We start from the raw sequence: 21,063 nt of genomic DNA on the forward strand, positions 1-21,063 counted from the left end.
GCAATATGCTGAGCTGTGAGTTACCACAATGATTTCAGTCCCCTGGTGGTGGCACAAAGGGCCTAGTTGAGTGGACCGGCTCCTGTGAAGGGGCCAGTAGCCCCCCTGGCCCTGCCTCTCCAGAAAATAATGGCATCCAATTGGGGGCACAAGTAGGCCTCAGATTAGGGAGAATCACTTAATGCAGCTGGGTTGCACTGGATATGAAAGGATCTCCAGGTGGCCATAGTGTCACGAGAAATAGGCAAACAGTGCCAGGGAGGTGTGCCTGGTTGAGCGTTGGGGCCCTTCTTAAGTCGAAATTATGAAGGTGTAGGTCTGGCACAGATAATGCCGGTCCCGGGATGCTTGTTTCTGGTCATGGAGGGACATGGCTTGGTAGTTTGGGCTGGGCTGTTCCTATGGGTTGCAGGGTCAAGACTGATTTGCATATGGCTGGGTCCAAACTGGGTGACGTGGCAAGCAAAATAAGGATGGATGAAACCCAGATCTGTGACAGTTGGTGAGTGTTTGAAAAGTTTCAACACTCTGTTCATCATTTAATTTTGTGGTGCTGCCAGATAATGCTCACTTCGAACAGGGAGGAACACACTGCACCCTCATCACCCATTCAAACTGGTGTAAAAACCCCAGTCCGGGCATGTGTAGTACATAATTGGGGACCCCAATAATGCACTGAAAAAGGTCAAGGGAAGAGGCTGTCGCACAAACTGCCACTCATCACACGTCTCTGTATAAGGATGGTGTCCCAGGTGGCCTTCCAGGACCCAGGATGTCATCCAGCACCGATAGTGCTCAGGGCAGATCACCAGCTAGGTAGTAGTGGTGGGGCAGTAGCATCCAGGGGTCCTGCTCTTCGCCACCTCTGGTGTGTAGCAGAGAGGCTCCGTTCAGATGGAGAAGCTTGGTCAACTGGTGGAAGCCGATGGCAGGTCCAGAGGCCTTGTGGCAGACCGTGCAGGACTGCATACGCTCCTCAGCTATTGTGGATGCACAGGCCTCAAGGAGTTAAGTTCAGCCCCCTGAGGGGCAGCCGAGCCAAACCAGCCTACAGCAGGCCACCACACCGCTCCCCCAGGCCCCTTGCAGGTGCGGCCCCAAAAGCATAAAGATGGGCCACTGCAGAGGCTCAACAAGGGCTGCAACGAGAGCTGGTGTGATGTAGGCACCACAGGTACCCTGGTAGTCCTCTAACAGCTGGACGGCCTTCTCGTTGTGCACTGCATGGTGCAATAGTGGTTAGGGCCACAGAGGAGCCCACTGTGCTTGGATGCCTGTTGGATTTTGTCATCAGGCTGCAGAGAGGGCAGCCATCTTGCTGCCAGGCTAGGCATCACTCTGAAAGGAGCAGTTATTTATCAAAAACTGCTCAGTTACTTGGTGACACCAATACAGCCAGGGACGGATAAACCTTTTATTCCATTAGGCTTTTTCTCGGTGGGTTGGAGCCTTCCGAAGCTGGTTTGAAAGTCCGGGGCCACTGCTGGTGCCTCTGTCACTTACCCAAAATGGTTCTGCATCAGGCACGATTGGCTTCAAGACAGAGAAGGTTTGAGAAAGAGCAACAGATCAGAGAGGAGAGAGAAAGAATGGATAGGTGGAAAGAGCGAGGAGAGGAAAGGAGTAGACCTAATTTGAACATTTTGTCTGTACTCCTTTTGGTTCCCCGGGCCAGCCTTGACTACAATATCCACATAGTTTGTATGAAGAGTGGCACAGATCAGTGTGTAAGAACACCTCAATAAACAGTGCTAAAATTGAACTGATGTCACACTGTCTCTTCTTGTGGTATGGGTGCGTCTTAATCCATCAGAGAAATAGTGATTTTGTGTTTGTGGTCTAGCTAGTGCATTAGAGTCCATACAAATACCTGAAAGTTTATCAAAAGTTTTGAGGCAGCTCGTTGCTTAGGTATACCACATTTTAGACTGCCATAAACAAGGCCTTGTTGTGGTTCCAGTCCCCCACTCCTGGTGGCATGGGGCTATCTGACCTGTCTACAGTGTCTCTTTTGGCCACAGTGACAACTTGACTTGTGATCAATTTCTGTTATCTGGACATTTCTGTCGCTTACCAAATCCTCTATAGTATTGTGAGTGCTGTGAAATCCAATGCTAATCCTAATTTAGATTTCAACTATAATTGGGAGGCTCCACAAGGTATGTAGAAATTTACCTTTTCCAAGAAGCCCACAGGCACAAATTGTTGTCTGTGTGTCCGAATGTATACATGTTTTCCCTCAACTAGTAGAGCCTATAAAGTATTGTAAGACTAGTCTGAAGCTTGCTTTCACTGATATGCCTTGCTGGAACCTTAGGGTCTCTTCAATAGACTCACCCGTAAGAACTTCATGTAGCTTGTGTCTACTTTGCTTTTAAGTCTTTTAATATTTTTATCAATTCTTTGCCTGTTAACAAACAGGGTACCCTATGTTTAAGAAACTGCTTTCTAAATCATTTTTGTTTCCATTAGTCTTTCTTTTGGTGGTGGTTATTCCATGATGTCGTCCTTAAACGAATTCAACGTTTTAGAACATATTTCAGTCTTAGGTATTTAACAGTCAGTGACTCATTTAATTCATTTTGCAATTGTGTTCGTAGTAGAACTCCAGTTGCATCCTATACCTCGCCCTGCACGGACCTGTCAAAGTTATCTCAGTCCATGAATCCTGTTAAGGCGGTCAAGGCCTTTAGACTAGTTCCTACTAACAGTGATGTTCGGGTACTCAGTTTCTTTTCCCAGTATAATCTGTCTGCTGAGTTTGTGCCCTGTATTTACCTCTGTGAACGTGTTTGGTGGTCATTATGCAGCACTGCACCTCAATTTATGATGAGTGTATCCTTTACTACCCACTACATGTCTATCTAGCACAAGAGCATTTTTGTGCAGGCAGGCAAACGTCTAGCAGTTTACTGTTAATTGGGCTGCTTCATGGTATATCCTCACGTTTGTGGATCAGTTAAGTGCTTTTAACGCAATGCTCGGTGGGTGAGGAGAACATTTTTCCATAGCAGCGGACTTGTCCAATCACCTAATTCCTAAAAGAAAAACTTCTGGTACAGAATGTGGTTTACTGTTCAGTTCATAAGGCAATTTTGGGATTTCAATCCTTTTATAAAGGGCTAGTTGTAAGGAGAGGGAAATCATCTTCCAAAACGAGGTACCCACACAAGGGTCATTTAATAACAGGTCTAGGTTGTCTGCATAGAATGTGTTAAAGTCTGCTGAAAGCCATAATCCAAAATATTTTAAGTGTTTTGTTCACTTGTAAGGTGTATGGGAAGTTCTGCATGGGAGAGTCCGTTTTTTAAGGGGAATAGCAGAGACTTTGTTCAATTTATATGTAATCACGAGTATTTTTCAAATTCTCCCAATATTTCAAAAATGAATTTCATCCTAGAAAGTCAATATTTAAGAAATGCTTTATATAACAAGATGTCATCGGCAAACAGGAAGAGACTTTCATCTCATCCAGTACTCCACTTCAACCTTCTTGTAAGATTAACCCTGTGCTTCCTCTCTGCTACTGGCGCCATTACTACAGTGAACATAATGGGAAAAAGGGGACAACCCTGTCTTGTCATCCAATATGTAAAATAACGTTTTAGTTGAATACTAATTAACACTTACCAAGCTAATGGACTACTGTACCTTTATCTAACCCAGAGTTCTTCAAACTGGGGGGCGGCCTCCCCTTGGGGGGACTCAAGTGGTCCCGGGGGGGGCGCCAAACTCTGCCCAAAATAAATATTATACAGATAACATGTCTTTGTTTTAAGCAGAAGCATGTTATTGCAGTTTTAAAAAGGTAACAGTACTTAACTGCAATGTTTAAATAGGTTTAAACCTATTTAAACATTGCCATCTTTCTAAAATAATTGTGAAAAATTTTGAGGGGGGGCCCAATGATTTTTATTTTTCAAATGGGGGTGGGGGCGGCATTAAAAAGTTTGAAGACCACTGATCTAACCTATGAGAGAAAATGAGACCCAAAGCTCAATCTCTCCAGAATTTGGAACATTACTAGACATTCTGCTGAAATGAATGTCTTATCTGCATCTAGTAAAGCTAATGGAATCAGATACTGCAATCATTCAGTGAAGGACACATTGTTATACAGTCTTTTAAAGTTGTGTGGTTGATCTATATGGCATGAATCTGAAGTGATTCGAATGCACAAAACCATTGACCGCTGAGGTTAGTCTTTTGGTTAGATTTCTGAATATTAACTTCACTTCACTATTCAGTATTGAGATCGATTGATAGGAAGAGTGAACTTTTCATGGTTTTACTTGCCTATAATTCCGAATTATTGAAGCTGTTTCTAATGTCTGTCAATAGGATACCCACTGCATGTGAATCAAGAACCATGTTAGGATCATCCTTTTTTATGGAATTCTACTGAGAACCCATTTAGTCCTGTTGTTTTACCAGAAAGTAACTGTGGCAGTTCAGTCCATATTTTCTCTATTGTGATAATTTTTTCCAGTTCTTGTCTCTATTCCTCACTTACGTTGTTGGGTGTACATTCCGATAAAAATCTACTCAGTTTACTTGCAATTTAGAGCCATAGAAGCCTCAGACATATGCAGCAAAAGTTTCTGCCACTGCCAAGTCATGCATCAAAAAATGTAAGGCCTCATGTACACAGTTTTGGCACAGGGCAACCTCACAAGCCTTTTTGCTGCGCTGCGCTGCCCTGCGTCAAAACAAAAGGGCAGGAATCTGCTGAATCTATGAGATACAGCAAACATACAGAATGCAGCACACATAGAAAGAGGACAAAACATGGAGAAATAATGTTCTCCCCGTTGTGCCACCCCTAAGACACTCCAAAGGTGCGGTAGGAAACTGCCGCATTCCCAGGTTTACGAAATCTTGTAAATCTGGGTTTGTGTCAGATTCCATCGGTGTTGCATGGAACACCTATGGAATGCCCTTTTCAAGCAGAGTTATGCTTGAAAGGGGCCCATATGTTCAAGGGCATGAAAAGCCATGCAAGGTGGCTTTGCGTGGCCTTGTAAATAAGGCCTTGCATACTGCGTCGCCGGTGTGTCAAAAAAAGTGACGCACCGCCGGCTCAGGCTGCTTGTAAATGAGGCCCTGAATGTTTTTCCGACTTCCTGTCTATTTTGTTTGCGTTTCTTTGTCTACCCAGGTATTGCACACTTGTGTAATTAGAAAAAGGAGGTGTTTATCTTCTTTCCCTTCTGCCTGTAATTGCCTTATGAATCACATATAACTATCTTTTTTGTTCTGTTATCTCCTTTTCCAAATCTTTACATTGCCTATGCCTTTCTGTCTTTCCCCACCATTTTTGATATTAAAAAGCACTTTAATACAGGCTTCCAGAGCATTCCAAAGCTTGATACTGATCCTTCATTTTGCTTAAAATAGCTCTATGAACAGAGTATCAACCTCCCACATCCCCAGTGATGTAGCGTAGCTTTTCACTGTATCCTCTCAGTTTTTCTTCTGGGTGAAAAGCTACTGACTTCCTAACCAGTATTGCCACCACTCTTAACACAAAGTGAATCCTGAGTTGCAGAGCATTCTATCTCCTATGTTCATGAAGTTGTCTGTGGTTGTCTAGAAGAAGAATTTCCTCGGGGTAGGCTGGAAAAGCCCTGTCACACTATCCCTTTTTAGGTCAAAGCACAGTGAGATGTCTGGTTTGCTTATGACATCTCGTAGGTATTTTGAAAGCTTCCTTTGGAATGCATTCTGTCAATTACCGGCCATTGACGTTGTGGTCTGTAGCTCACATTTTCTGGCTTTCTATTTGCTGGCTTTGTCTGTTTTAGGCTGCCCCCCTTCAGTTCGTCCCTCCAGTTGACCAAACCTTGTTCACTGTATTCTTCCACAAACTTGCTTTCCATAAACAGGACTTTAAACGTTGTCCTTATCTTGTCACATTTGCTGTGCATTCAAATACAGATGTAAAATGTCAGTGAATTGTGTCTTCCAAGGGACCCTGGTGTTTACTTTTCGTTCTCTGACTTCAAAGTGAGAGAATTTACATGACAATATTGCTGAGTACCGATGTGAGAGGACAAGGTGTAGGATGTTTTTTTTTAGCACACAACAAAAAACAGTGAACAGTGCTGGTGTTTCAGAATATATCAGAATTGGTACAAGTGAAGCACTTTTTTGTAATTCTGAAGTGTGGGGAAAACAAATAGTTGAATATAATCAAAACACATCAACATACTAGGTCACGACATTTGCACACATTGTCGTTTGTATGTAGTACAACTGTATTGCGGTGCAAATTTATTAGTCATTTCAATTGAAAATGTGTTGTCTGTAATGCCAGTGCACTACCACACCATGCATACTCCACACTACATCACTGTATGCCAGTCCACTCCATGCTACGACAATCTACTCCACTTTACGACATGCCACTTGACTCTACATCACTCACTCCATGGCACAACACACCCCTCCACTCTATTCCCCTCTATGCTATGCCGTTCCACTTCAAACCCTTACCCCACTCCACACCACTTACCCCACTTCTCTCCAATCTTCCCCACTCCACTCCAATCTATCCCACTCCACTCATTCTACACCACTCTACTTTACTACAACGTATTCCACGCTATTTATCCCACACCACCAAATCTACCCCACTCTAATCTACCTCACCTCACTCCAACCTACCCCACTCAATCTACCCTACTTCAGTCTACCCCATTCTACCCCAATGTACCCCGCTCCACTCCAATCTACCCCAAACTAATCCACTACGGTCCAATCTACCCCACTCCACTCTAATCTACCCCACTCCAATCTACCTGACTCCACCACAATCTTTGCCAATCTACCTGACTTCACCCCAAACTACCCCACTTCAATCTACTCCATTTCACTCTACCCCACCCCAGTCAATCTAACCCAGTCGACCCGCCCCACTCCATTCTACCCCAATCTACTGCACTCCACTCAAACCTGCCTCAGTCTGCTCCAGTCTACCCCAGTCCACCACAATCCACTTGTCTAACCCAATCCAACCCACTCCAATGTATCTCAATCCATCGCAGTCCACTCCAACGACCTCACTCCACTCAATCTACCTAGTCCACCACAATCTACTCCACTCCAATGTAGCACATTCTACTCTGCTCCACTCCAATCTACTATTCTCCAATCCACTTAATTTACCCCACTCCACTCCAATCTACCCAACTCCACTCCTGTCGACCAACCCAAATCTACCCCACTCCACCCCATTCGATTCTACCCCATATCACCCCAAGCTACCCTACTACAATCTACCCCTCCCCAATTTAACCCAACCCAAACTACCCCACTTTAATCTACCCCATCTACTCTACTCCAGTCCTCTCCAACGTACCCTCGACCCCACCCCAATACACTCCATTCCACACCATTCCACTCCAATATACCTCACTCCACTGCACTCTACCCCACTCCAAACTACTGCACTCTAATCATCCCACTCCAATCTACCCCACTCCAATCTACCTCACTCTCAATCTATCCCACTCCACTCCAATCATGATTCCACTTTAATCTATTGAACCCCACTTCAATCTACCCAACTCCAGTCCATCCAATCTGCCCCATTCTCATCTACCCCAATCTACCATACTCCAATCCACCATACCCAATCTATCCCACTCCACTTTGTTCCAACCAACCAGACACCACTCAAATCTACTCCATTCCAGTCCAATCTACCCCAACCCACTCCAATCTACCCCACCCCAAACTACCTTACTCCAGTCTACCCCATCCCAAACTGCCCCACTCCAATCTACTTCACTCCAATCTTCCCAAATCTATCCCATCCCAATCTACCACACACCAATCTACCCCACTCCCCTATTTATCCCACTCCTATCTATCCCACTCCAATCTACCCCACCCAACTCCAGTCTACCCCACTCCACCCTAATCTACCTCACGCCACTCCAATCTACCCCACCCAACTCCAATCTACTCTTCTCCAATCCAGTCTAGGACAAGCCACCATATGCCACTCCTGCAGTCTACCTCACTCCACTCCAGTCTACCCTACTCCATTCTAATCTACCCCACTGCACCCCAATCTACCCCAATTCAATCTACTCCACTTCCCCACTCCAACCTACCCCAGTCTTCTCCACACTAGTCTTCTCCACTTCAATATACCCCACTCCACTGCACGTCAAACTACCCCACCCCAGACTACCCCGCACCACTCCAATCTACCTCACTCTCCCCAATATACCCTACTCCACACCAATCTACCCACTCCCAAATACCCCTATCTACCCCACTACATTCCAATCTACACTATTATTTACCAGACTCAACTCCAATCGACCCTACTCCACTCCAATCTGCCCAAACCAACTGCTCTCCACCCAAATATATTCCACTCCACTCTATGCCAGTCTATCCTATCTACTCTACTCCCACTCCAATCTACCCAACACCAATCTACCTCACTCCAGTCTATCCCAATCCACCCAACTCCACTCCAATTTGATCTGCCTCGCTCCAGTCTACCACACTAATTTACCCAAATCCCCCACTCCAATCTACCCCACTCCACCATACTCCATTCTACCCCACTCTACCCCCCACTCCATTCTAACCCATGTTACCCCACCCCACTCCATGCCACTATATTTTAGCCATGCTGAACAGCAGCCACACTGGTGTACAACATGGCTAAAATAAATTGCCAAAACCAATAGCTCTTGCATAGGCGAGATCTATTGGCTTTTGTAATGCTTGTTAATTTTTTTTTTACCTTGAGGACCTCAGTGCTGCCATGGCTGTTGTCACCCCAGCTGCAGTATCTACCTCTCTTCTTCATCTCTGCACCCTGTTAGTGAGGACAATCATCAGCATGCTGCTCCTCCTGGCACAGGTATCAGGAATGACGGCTGGCCTGCAGGGAGAATACAGGAGTGTTTCCAAAAGTCTGCGGCCCTGCCATACTACTGCAAGATAGTTCTAGGACTCCCAACACACCACTACAATAAAAGGTAGGGCCAATAAGTGTGCAGGGTTGCCACCTTTCCATGAGAAAAATACCAGCAATTTGTTCACGTTTTAAGATTCTGCAAAGGCATGAACATAATACTTAAGTAGAACTTAACTTTATATGAAATCGTCTTTGCATTTTTAACATGACCTTTCTGTCTTTTTTACTTTAATTAGTAGTCAGGGATCATTAGGCCAGCGGTGTAGCACATTTTAATATGTTTTCTTATTATATGTATCATTTAAATTATGTACTGATAAGGGGAAAAATACTGGCTTTAGGAGATTTTCTTATTTTTTGTATGAGAAGGGATATTAAAATACTGGTCATGCCGGTATAAAACCAGCTTGGTGGCAACCCTATAAATGAGTCACTCATTTCACTATGACTCACCATCTTTGTTAGTAGCTGAGACATTAGTGGAAGGGAAATTAATTAAAACATGTGGGACTTTCCCATATGTCCGTGTCTATGTGGTACCTTTGGCACCAAGGAGATTGGTCAAAATAACTTGGATACTTCAGTATCCGTTTGAGAATGTTTACATGTCATTGGTGATGATATAACCTGTTTATGTTGGTGTAGGGTTGATGACTAGACTAAACAGACATATGTCAGAAGCTGATGTTGGGCTGGGCTGAGTTTGGTTGATAGAGTAGGTGTAAGAAACTGGCAAGGAGATTGATTAAAACAACTTGGTTAATTCAGTATCTGTTTGAGAATGTTCACATGTCATTGGTGATGATATAACCTGTTTACGTTGGTGTAGGCCTGATGACTAGACTAAACAGACATATGTCAAAAGCTGATGTTGAGCTGGGCTGAGTTTGGTTGATAGGGTAGGTGTAAAAGACTGGCAAGGAGATTGGTCAAAACAACTTGGTTATTTCAGTATCTGCTTGAGAACGTTTGTATGTCATTGGTGATGATATAACCTGTTTACATTGGTGTAGGCCTGATCACTAGATTACACTGACATATGCCAGAAGCTGATGTTGGGTTGTGCTGTGTTTGGTTGATAGGGTAGGTGTGAGAGACTGGTGGGGTTGTTACGTCATTGTGGCTTTTATACGATTCTGTGTCAACAGTGAATAGCACACATCTATCCCCATCTGGGCTTCTCTTTGTTTTTATCAATTTCCCAGGTCCTTGGATACCCATGCACAATCTCTGTCTATCTATCTATCTATCTATCTATCTATCTATCTATCTATCTATCTATCTATCTATCTATCTATCTATCTATCTCCCCTTATCCCCTCCCCCTAGCCCTGAAGCCAGTGAGACTCTCACATAACACCCTGGTGAGCTGTGTTGTGTCTAAAAACCACCCTTATCCTTCTCTCTGAGGCTCCTGACACTTTTTGTGACCTGAGCCACAAATTGACTTATTCAGTATTCTTTATAATGGTGAAGTCGCATTCTTTGAGACAGGGCATCCATGTGTGTGTGTCACAGCTCTGATGTTTGAAATCAGTTATGGTATCTCACACATCTTCACCACACCACACTGCACTTGCACACTTTATTATTTAACCTGAAGGCCTACACCACTTACACACTCTTGAGTCGTACCTCTCCTCCTTAAAGAGACATGCAAAGGGCAGCTAGGCTGGTAAGTGGAATAATGAAAGCGAGTGAAAATGGCCCCACTGCTTCCATGTTACCTCCTGACAAGGCACAACAAATCTCACAGATAGGAATGTTTTTATACTCCAAAAACAAAACTATAACCAGGGTGACACTTATTATGAACTGTGGTAAAAATATTTTATGGCTTCCTCCTGCGTTAGTGACGCTGATGCACAACGCAGCTCTCAGGTTGCAGCGAAGTCGCAGGACGCAGCTCCCAGTCTTCGGCCCTCAGTGCTCCTGGCTTTCGATTCCTTGTTTCGAGAAGCTCCTAAAAGCTTGGTTTATGATTACCGGCTGCCAGCCACAACTGGACGCAATCATCTTTCACAGACTGGCACTACAAGGTATTTTAACAACTGTCAACCATTGGACATTCATTGGAGTTCTCTAGCGAAAGCTAGGAGCAGGGTTGCGAGGGTGATGAGGCAAGACGAGTCTGCATTTCTGTCATTTACTGAGGTGTGGGCCATCTTTAGTGGCTGTGGCCTCCCATCCCTCTTTCAGCTCTTCTGCTGCTCTCCTGCTGCCTCCAAGCTGCCCCCCAACAGCAAACCAGCAAGTGCAAGTGCAAGAGGTGCCGCAATCAGGGCCAGCTTTAGAATCGGTGGCGCCCTGTGCGACAGTTGTTTTTTTGGCACCCCCCACTCCATGACCACCCCCCTCAGATCCCTCACTACTACCCAGCAAATATGCCACTCATCTCTCCATAGCCCCCCTTTCACATACATTCATTAGTTTTAAAGGGCTTTTAAAGGCTGGCTTTACTAATCCACTCAGCTATCGACACAAAGTATCATTCTGCTCTTTGCAGCAGGCACATTAACCCTCTTCGCTACTTTATGGAGTCAATGCTGCCACTAGACAAACCTCCAATCTCTCTCTCTAGCAAGAACATTAATCACAAGAGGTATCTTAACATTTTAATTGCTTCCTGAAGGCTGGACGCACAAGAAACTTTTTTAGCAGGTGCTTTTAAATGGCAAGTTTTTTTAAGTTATTGCTAAACACAGCGCCCCCTTGAGGTCAGCGCCTGTCCGCACCACTCGCACTGCCCTAAAGCGGGCCCTGGCTGCACTGTTGCGGAAACTGAAGGATGCTGCTGTTTGTATGACATCGACCCTGTTACATAGTTAATTGCACTTTTGCCAGTTACGTATATAATTGCACTTTTGCCGATAGGTTTCACTATGAGTAAACTGTAGCAGCGCAATCGCGCTCTTTTTTTCCATTTAAATTGGCAAGAAAAGTTCGGTAGGGAGTTTACAACTGCTAATAGCTTTAACTCGGAGAAATGCGAGACCCTACTGCATTGCAAATGCTTGTTGATAATCTGCAGTAACTCATCCCAATATTTGGCTCCTTCTGCCAACAGGGGCCCCACAGAGTGCTCTCTCTCCTGCATCTTCAAAGAAAGATGACAATGAGACAGAGTGCTGGAAACAGTTTAGTTCACGCAATGCTGATGAAGTAGTGCAGCCCCCAGTGTAGACAGCAGAGTCATGAGCGTGAAATCTGGTTTAGCTTATTCCAGATATTAGAAGCCACTTCAAAAGCTTTGGAATTCTAATCTAACAAATTGGACATACAGATTGCTTTTCTGGAATTCCTAGCACAATATTCCACTACCATTAACACCGGATTTAAAAAAAATGCACTCAACAATAAAATAATTATTGAGTGAATCTACTAAAGCACCAGCAGCTAGCATACAAAATTGTAACCAAATTCAGATTTGTACTTGTAGTCCCACTGTTGAAAAATGGCAGGAATTTCCTACTATAGTGTCAACTCTGATTGAGGAAATAAAAATTATTAAAGCATATTTTCCTCCCATCATGGATACTAATTCTTCTGGACCCTTTACATTTACAAAGCCAACAGAAATGTTGCATCAAATACTTTCCCAATTGACCTCAGCCACAACTTTCAGTACAGCTGTGCACAGTAGCCGAAGTGCACAAAAACCAGGACCTTTCTGATAACAACATATGTGAAATTACTAACCCCTCTGAGCGTATACCTGCTAAAAGTACTTTGTTGTCCCCTAAAGTAGTGAACTCTCTTAATAAAGGTTCAATATCAAATTCTTGTACAGAACCTGCTGGCCCTTCAAGAAGCAAACTAAATAAAATAAGGAAACTAAATAAAAAAAGAGAGAAAAATGAAAAAGCAATGAAATTAAAAGAAACAACTGCTAAGTGTTTTCCAATCTTCAAACAAACATGAAGTGCTCACTTGGATATGGAACATCAAAAGGTCATAACTTCCATAGCTGACCTACAGCAAGCCCATTCTGAATTCCTGCCTCCTAGTCTCCATAAGATCGATCTCAAAATGATCCATCTCCCTCCTCGGGCCCAAGTGGCGATTTTCTTCACCCTACTTCACTATTGCAAAGTCAAGTGTCTGAGAAAACAGATCAGCCTATTTGTACGACAAAGTCAAATTCGTCTACCCATTTTACAGCTAAGGTTCAACGTGCTATAGGAGAAAATCGAGCTCTAGTACCAACTCCTCAAGAAATATGGCACAAAAGGACCACTTCACAAATGTCTTGTCGTACTAGCTCTTCTCAGACGCCTATTGCCAGGGAGCCTTTAGAAGGTGCTGGTTCCCTTCATATGCCCGTATCCAAAGAGGACACTCAACAGGAAAAAATCTAAACTTAATTTTAACCCCATTATAAATCATATAGTGGTAACGATATCGTGAATAGATCTAACATTCTGAAACTACTAGCTCCACAGGAGGACTTGAGATATTTATCTTCTACATGTATGGATGCAAAGTAATTCAAGCCTGGAAACCCTTATTAGGCCACATTAGTGACCTGGGCATCACCTGAAATTGCAGAATTGATTATATCAAAGCACAGTTTCTTTGCAGCCTGGAGAATAATGGTATAGGATGAGACTGAGGAGACATATTCAACGGCGCTACTGTCTAATGATTATAAATCACATTCATCAATGAAGGACATCCAACAAGCCTGGGTAGGTCAGACAAAGCCCTGCTCTTTTCGGAGAGGTTCCTCAGGCGCAGAAGGCGCCAGCTATATCACTCAAACAGATTCAGTATTAATATCAATAAATAGATTACAAGTTCGTACTTTCTGGCTCACTAATTCTGCACATCTCAAAACATCAGACTGGAACTGGCTTGCTCCCATTCCTAATCGAAAAAAAAATGATTGACATGACCAGAATTCTTCCATTGCAACCAACCAACGATCCTCAACTTTTCTCTGTGAAATTAGGCTCAGCTATAGCAAATGCCCATGAAGAGTTTTCATCTATCAATGAACCTAAGGTCTAAGTTTATAATCTCATGGAACATGGCAGGCACTTAAAAACTTCACTCACATCCTGAACGTGCAAAGTATTTGAGGAATTTTGATATTAAATGTGTGCAAAAGACACGGAATGAGGAGGAATTAACATTAGAAGGCTAATTGGAAACCTTTACCCCAGTCCAAAAAAACAAGTAAATTGGACACCCTAAAGGAGATTATAGACCATTTGTTGCTTGATAAAGCTTTCACTTTAATCCATCTTTCAATTAACACACCATTTATACTAGGTATTTTGATAAACAGCTGGAACTTTGGAAGTACCACAAGAGCAATCATTATTTTAAACATATACATCAATTCCAGCTCTGTACAAAAACGACGGAATATAAAAGTGTTAGAAAACGTTATCATGGAACTGGAAATCTTACATGGCCGAATCCCATGTATAATTACTGGTGATTTTAATTTGAATCTTATCAACCATTTGGGAAGAAGTGGCAACTTGAAAAGAACAAGGAGGCATTCCAATGATTTTGACAAGAAAATATCGTAAAACGGAATCTGTTTTAGACTACACATTTTTATCTCTTTAATTATTTCATAAGACTATCAGGATTACAAATCGGTGCAGGGATACAAAACCGTCAGTATGCAAGGGCTCAAGCTGACCAGGACTAGATTGACATAGTGGAAGCTTGCAAAAACAACTTGAAATCACTTTGCTCTTTAATACATCGCTTAGACAGATATTCTCCGGGCTCAGCAGGCAATAATGTAACACAAGAAGCATGGATAAAGCATATAAGCTCTCTATATGATAATCAAGATGTGAACCTACTCAATACCAGACATGTTTCAGTAAAAAAACAACTCTCATACACAAGCTTTGTGGATTTTCCCAAAGCTTTTGATCTTTTTAACTAAAATTTATTATGGAAGAAGCTGGAATTGGAATATTGGAATATTCCCACCAACCTTCTACAGGCGACCTAACTCCTATAGACCAATAATTGGGCTTAGATCAAACATGGTCAGAACAACGGTTTAACTGAGAAAATTTAAATCAGGAGAGGCTTCAAGCATGGCTGCGTCCTAGCGCCAATTCTTTTAAATCTTTTTTTGGCGGACTTAGGTACATACCTCGACACAACCAACTCCTTTCCTCCAAGTCTGGGTGCTCGAAAAGTGCCGTCATTACAATAAGGCGGTGACCTAGTCCTGATGAATTAGACCGGGATTGGGCTACAAAGATTACTCATGTTAACTTTTATTGCATTAAAAATGAAATGACCATTAGCCTCACAAAAACTCAAGTTGTGGTGTTTGGCAGAAAGAGTAACAGGAAGGGGAGTTGGTTGCTAGGTGTGCAACGTATTCTTCGAAGATCGTCATATAAATATCTAGGCGTCTGGCTACAATATCGGCTGTCATGCAGATTCCTTCTTAACTCACACTGAAACCAAGCATTGCTTCTTTGATTTCTGCATTTCAATTAATCCTTCGCAAACTAAAAAGTCTGACATTTTTGCCACTACTTACAACTATAAAAGCCAAGTTCATCCAAACACTCATCTGTGGGACAGGAGTATTTCCATGAAAGTTTGGGGCTTTCCTTAAGTCTGCACAAAGTTAAGTTTTCCATCTCCTGTTTAATCTCCCCCAGAATGCGTTGTCCTCTCAGATTCGTTTTGAGTTCGGCTTGAACAGGCAAGAATGTACACAGAGAGGCTCCCTACTTAAATATCTGTCATTATTAAGGTCCTCAGATGAAGCTACATTATGTGCCTTGATGTGTAAAGAAACTGAAATGGGAATACATACAAATCCAAATAGCTGTGCTCGGGCTCTTAAATTGTCGCAGACTGACCTGAAAGCAAAAGAACTTTGGGATCTGACACTACCCCACAACTCCTTTAATTTCACATTATTAAATAAACAAATAAGAACGATGTCATGGCACAGAGACAAGGAGGAGCTCAGCAAAATAAACCATGCACGGATCATCATTTACTCATGTAAGCAGCTTCGTCCACAGCTATATTTAACATCTCTACACATATTTTTCTATAAAAATAAGTTACTTCATTTGCATTTTGATGTATGTTAAACACTTGAGTACATCCACAAAAGGCTGCCTAAACCGCTCATTTCCAAGTGCAGACTTTGCCATTTACATGAGGAAAGTTTGACTAATATTATATCGATCTGCCCCATTTTGCTAGCTGAACATAAATCATTATTGAAAAAAATCTTTATTCAGCATGGTATCATGTCGACACACATTACTTTTTGTACGTAAGGTGAATCTCCTCAGTCCTTATAAAATGTATTTTCAAATCTGAGCAGATATTGATAGTGAGAGGCCCACTGAATGCTATGTAGCTCTGTAAATAATTACTTTGAATTGATATAATTCGGCAACTTTAGGCCCTATCTTAGAAATGAATAGGTGACAGTGATACTTCCTCACCCTCCGCATGCTCCGCAAGATCTTCCGCTGGATCCCTGCTGACACCAGAAAAACCGTGACCCACGCCCTCAGCAAAAGGATCACCTTGCGACTTCTCACCCACGCACACAAAGCCCTCCACAACAAGGGACCGGAATACCTCAACCGTCGCCTCAGCTTCTATGCCCCCACCCGTCTCCTCTGTTCCTCTGGCCTCGCGCTCGCTGCCGTCCCTCACATCCGCCGCTCCACGGCGGGTGGGAGGTCCTTCTCCTACCTGGCAGCCAAGACCTGGAACACCCTCCCCACCAGCCTCAGGACCACCCAGGACCACTCCGCATTTCGGAGACTCCTCAAGACCTGGCTTTTCGAGCAGCAGTAACCCCCCCTTCCCTCTAGCGCCTTGAGACCCGCACGGGTGAGTAGCGTGCTTTATAAATGTTAATGATTTGATTTGATTTGACCACATTTGTAACAACATTGACTGCATCATGACAGCTGGCCAAAGGAATCATAACACATATATGTTGAGACATTACATGACTAAGTCAATGTTATTGTATTGTCCTCTTGATGAGTGTTGTTTAAATCCTTTTTGCACTTTATGTGAGTTTGCATATTTATGTTAGCTCTTTAGCCCGGAAATAAGGTGGAAATGGAAGTGGCATAGTGTCACTTACAATAAACTTGTAACTCCATTGACTTCAGTTGGCATATTGTTTCTTGACCAATGGACCTACAAACCATGGTAGTGGAGACAATCTGAGTTTTGTAGTCGGCTTTAACACCTTGTTTTATTGAGTATATTTGTGTAAACCTTTTTGGCACTTTCAGCGAGGATGTATATACATCTTTTGCAGAATAAGGCCGCTCAAAACGATACACTGGGAGATTCCATGATAATATCCCAAATAGATTATAATTCTATTTTCTTTGTCCTCCCTACTGAAAAATGCACTAATATCTTATTTCCCATTTCGCTGATCAAGTAAATAAATGTATAGCCTTTGAGTTCACCCGTTTTGCCTGACACATGCACTTTAATTAGTACAAATCAAAGCTATTATGAGTGCGATGATTTTTAGTGTACATCCCAATTTCTACTAAATTATCGTATGAATTTTAGAATAATCTCACTGTGAGGAAGCTTTCTATAATAGATTAGATTCTCAAAAAATAAGGAAATAAGGAAAACCTAACAACAATACTGTTGTTTCCATTAGTGTGGAATTATTTTGTATTTTAAAACAGAAAATTTGTCTGATTGTTAGTGATTATGAAGTCCTTTTCTATTCTGTCTGGCAGCGAGTATGATCCCTGGGTTTATCTAGGGCCAACTATAGATGCTATATACAAGATGGTAATACATAATAATTCTAGCAACATGGCTAAATGATGGATATAGCTGGCTCTTGTCTGTCAGTGGATTCATGCATTCATTGTTAGCGTCTGTGTTTCACTAGGTGATCTCAGGCTCAATTACTGGTAGGTCCACTTAGCCTTCCATTCCTCTTAGGATGAATGCTAAGCCACATTAAAAAAGAGTGCCACCGAGTTGTCTAATAATAAACATGTTCTTTTGCTTCAGGTCACCAGTGGGAGAATCTGTGCTTTACAAATACACATTAGTGTTGTCAATCTTTATTGCCAAATGTACAAAAAACATTTTGCACTTCTGATTTACAAAAGCTCTGACCTTGAGATAAACAATGTGTTACAACGCACAAAGAATACTTTGTGAGTCAGAAAGGTCTTGTGTCTTATGAAATACACTTTGAATCACAAAGTACTAAGATGTTGTAGTGAAGAAAATATTAGTGGTGTATGGAATGCTGGATTGATCTCAGTCACTGGAAATTACTTGGTTGCATTCCTAACCATTTTTTCCCAATATGCCAATCTAGACAGAGACGCACCATATGTACATCAGCCACGGCCCTACTCCCAATCCATCCCAAACTGACTAGACTGATTTGCGGTTGGCTGAACCAAATCTAGATTGCCATAGTGGGCAAAAAACTATGTGCTGGAATGCAGCTTGAGTGTTTGCCAGTAGCTTACATTAACTCAGACATTCCTATCATCACCTTGTTTGTTGCAACTGTTAGCACATTGATCCTTAATAAGTAAACTTACAAGGGGATGCGTATAGGTCGATAAACCTTTTGATTTGTTTAAGGTGTTCTTACCATAGTTTCAGTACAGAGACAACAATCAATGCACAATAATCGATAAACATTAGTCAAATCAATAATCAATGAAGTCAGTAAGTTTCACACACCATGGCTCTTCAGCTATGAATAACCACACCATTAACTATACGTTTATTAAGCATAGTTCCCTTATATTAATAATACTAAGTCAGGAATCTTAATCATCAACTTCAAATCAAACTATTTTAACCATGCTTGTTAATCAACAAGTTGCTGAAAACATGATCTGATCAAAGCTTGAATCAAAAGACATTCCAAGGCACCATCACAAAACATGAGTAAAAACCCATTTCAGCAAGGCTATGGTGTCCATAAAGTTCAGCAAAATAGTTTGTCAACCATTTGACTCTACATTTTGTCAGTCGTCATGTGAATAACCTCAATTTACCCAGATTAGAATCAGCATGTGGGGCTTCATGCAAAACAATTTAGAACACACATTTTGGAAACATCTACCTAAAGAAAGTATTTAGGCAGCCCAGTTGTTACCTAGAAAGAAAAGGCATAAAAATACAATTCAGTCATTGTCATATCTACCTATCCACGGTATGGGTCAGCAGCAGAATCAGTCTTCGTCCTCAGGTCATCAATCGATCAGCAAAACATCAGGCTCTCAGTCAGAGAGTATGAGCCCGATGACAGAATCTTGAATTTCCACTTCTCCCACCAGCACTCTAGATCTCTCGCCTCCCAAATCTGTCTAAGTTCCCTCTGTCACGTTGTTATATCAAAGTTCCCCAAACTATCCCCCAGTTTCCAATTGGTCAATTAATCATACATTATTACTCTGTTCAATAATGTCCATATGCCAAATCTATAAATTCTAAAATTTCACAGTTCACATGTCGTTGATTGGTCTGCTTTAAGATGTTCTCATCTGGCTCATCAGGTATCAATTTTGTTGCATCTTCGTCTCCAGTCAGTGTCTTCATTGTTCGCGTCCTGGAAAAGTACATCTCATGCACATTAAACACAATTGGATACATTACTAGAGACTTCATCTCCTGTCTATCGATTCCCATAGAACGTTTCTGCTAAGCATTTTATTAAAATATTTAGCATTTCACAGTTAGTTCACCCTGTCAGCATTTTGTATTAAACACTAAGAAATACAGCTTCTGCATGAGGCCTGGCAAAACTAGGCCAAGACACTCGCTAGGTTAAAGCCTACAATTAATAAGCAATAACATGATTCATAACCCTTAGTATGACATATTACTACATTAATCTAATACATTTTCAATATTTTGTACGTATTAGTTATAATTTAGTACATTTCGTGAACACTGGTGGCCATTCTTCGAGGTCACATATTCAAACGTGCGCAATATTTTTCTACGTTGTTCATTTTTCTACATGTCATTATTCAAAATACGTAAATATTAATTAAAAATTTCTATTTAAGACATCTGCTTCAGCACAATGAGTGAGCAGTGGGCATGTACTTCATCTTTGTCGCTACTCAAATTATCAATTAATTATGACTGGTGTTGTGCTCTCAAACCATTGATCCGTTGCTGAAACCCGAAACAAATGGGGAGGGATTAAACAGTTCAAGTTGGAAAATGTGGTTAGGGAACAGCGACCACCTTGTGAATAGTGGCTTGTCTGCATTGGGGAAGCAGGCAGTGGTTCCAGGGGTCCTTTGCATGCTTCCCACAATGCTATGTGTTGATTATTAGTATTTAATTATCTAGTAAGTTATTTTTATATAAAATTATTGACATTATGAATGAACATAATTATTTTAGTAGTCAGCTGTTCATAGCCAATATCAGTATTGCCATGACGTAATGCCTCTCCCACCCACATCCCTCGCCTAGGCCAAGGGAAACTTGCCCATGTTTGTAACAGGGTTGCAGACAGAGTTCTTATGTTTCTTCCCTCATGTGTTAATTGGTCTCTGGTTCAGTTTGTTGATCTATCAAATTGAAGTAGCACTTGTAGGGCTCTATATTCTTTATCCATACATTCTGACATTGGTTGCTATACAGAAAGAAAAACATCTCTGTCCCCCATTAAGTGTGTGCTCAGTCTTTCCATTACCACAGTGTCCCATAATCTGATGTATTAGTAGTTGAGTGTGAGGGGAGTTTGCTGTTTCAGTAATCTCACAGGCACCGTTTCACTTCTACTAGCAGCTGTAAAATGTATGACCATTCTCTCCTTTCAGCCCTTTATGCTTTTCTGGTTTATGCTCCAGAATGATAACTCAGCTTTTAGATAGAATCAGAAAGTCTTCTGTTTCTTTCACTAACTAGGACCGAGTAGGTCCATCATATACAATTATGGTTTCTTTATTTGGTTCCCTTGTTGAAATTGGGGGCTGTCTGTCAGAGTCTTGTACGGTTGAACCCCCTTAGCTGCTCAACCCCCTGCCACTCCTCCCCCACCCTGTGCTGAGCCCTTTTTTGGCTATTTGGGGTAGTTCAAGCTTAGGACTTCATAAAATTTTTCCATAAAAGCTATC

General features: G+C 42.1%; 1 protein-coding gene across 2 annotated transcripts in view; it reads left to right on the top strand.

Moving 5' to 3' along the window:
• LOC138285054 (receptor-interacting serine/threonine-protein kinase 3-like) overlaps window positions 1–21,063 on the top strand; it is a 783,148-nt gene that overhangs the window by 658,558 nt on the left and 103,527 nt on the right. The window lies entirely within an intron of this gene.

Source organism: Pleurodeles waltl, chromosome 3_1 (genome assembly GCF_031143425.1).
Source record: "Pleurodeles waltl isolate 20211129_DDA chromosome 3_1, aPleWal1.hap1.20221129, whole genome shotgun sequence".
In the NCBI taxonomy this organism is placed as follows: domain Eukaryota; kingdom Metazoa; phylum Chordata; class Amphibia; order Caudata; family Salamandridae; genus Pleurodeles; species Pleurodeles waltl.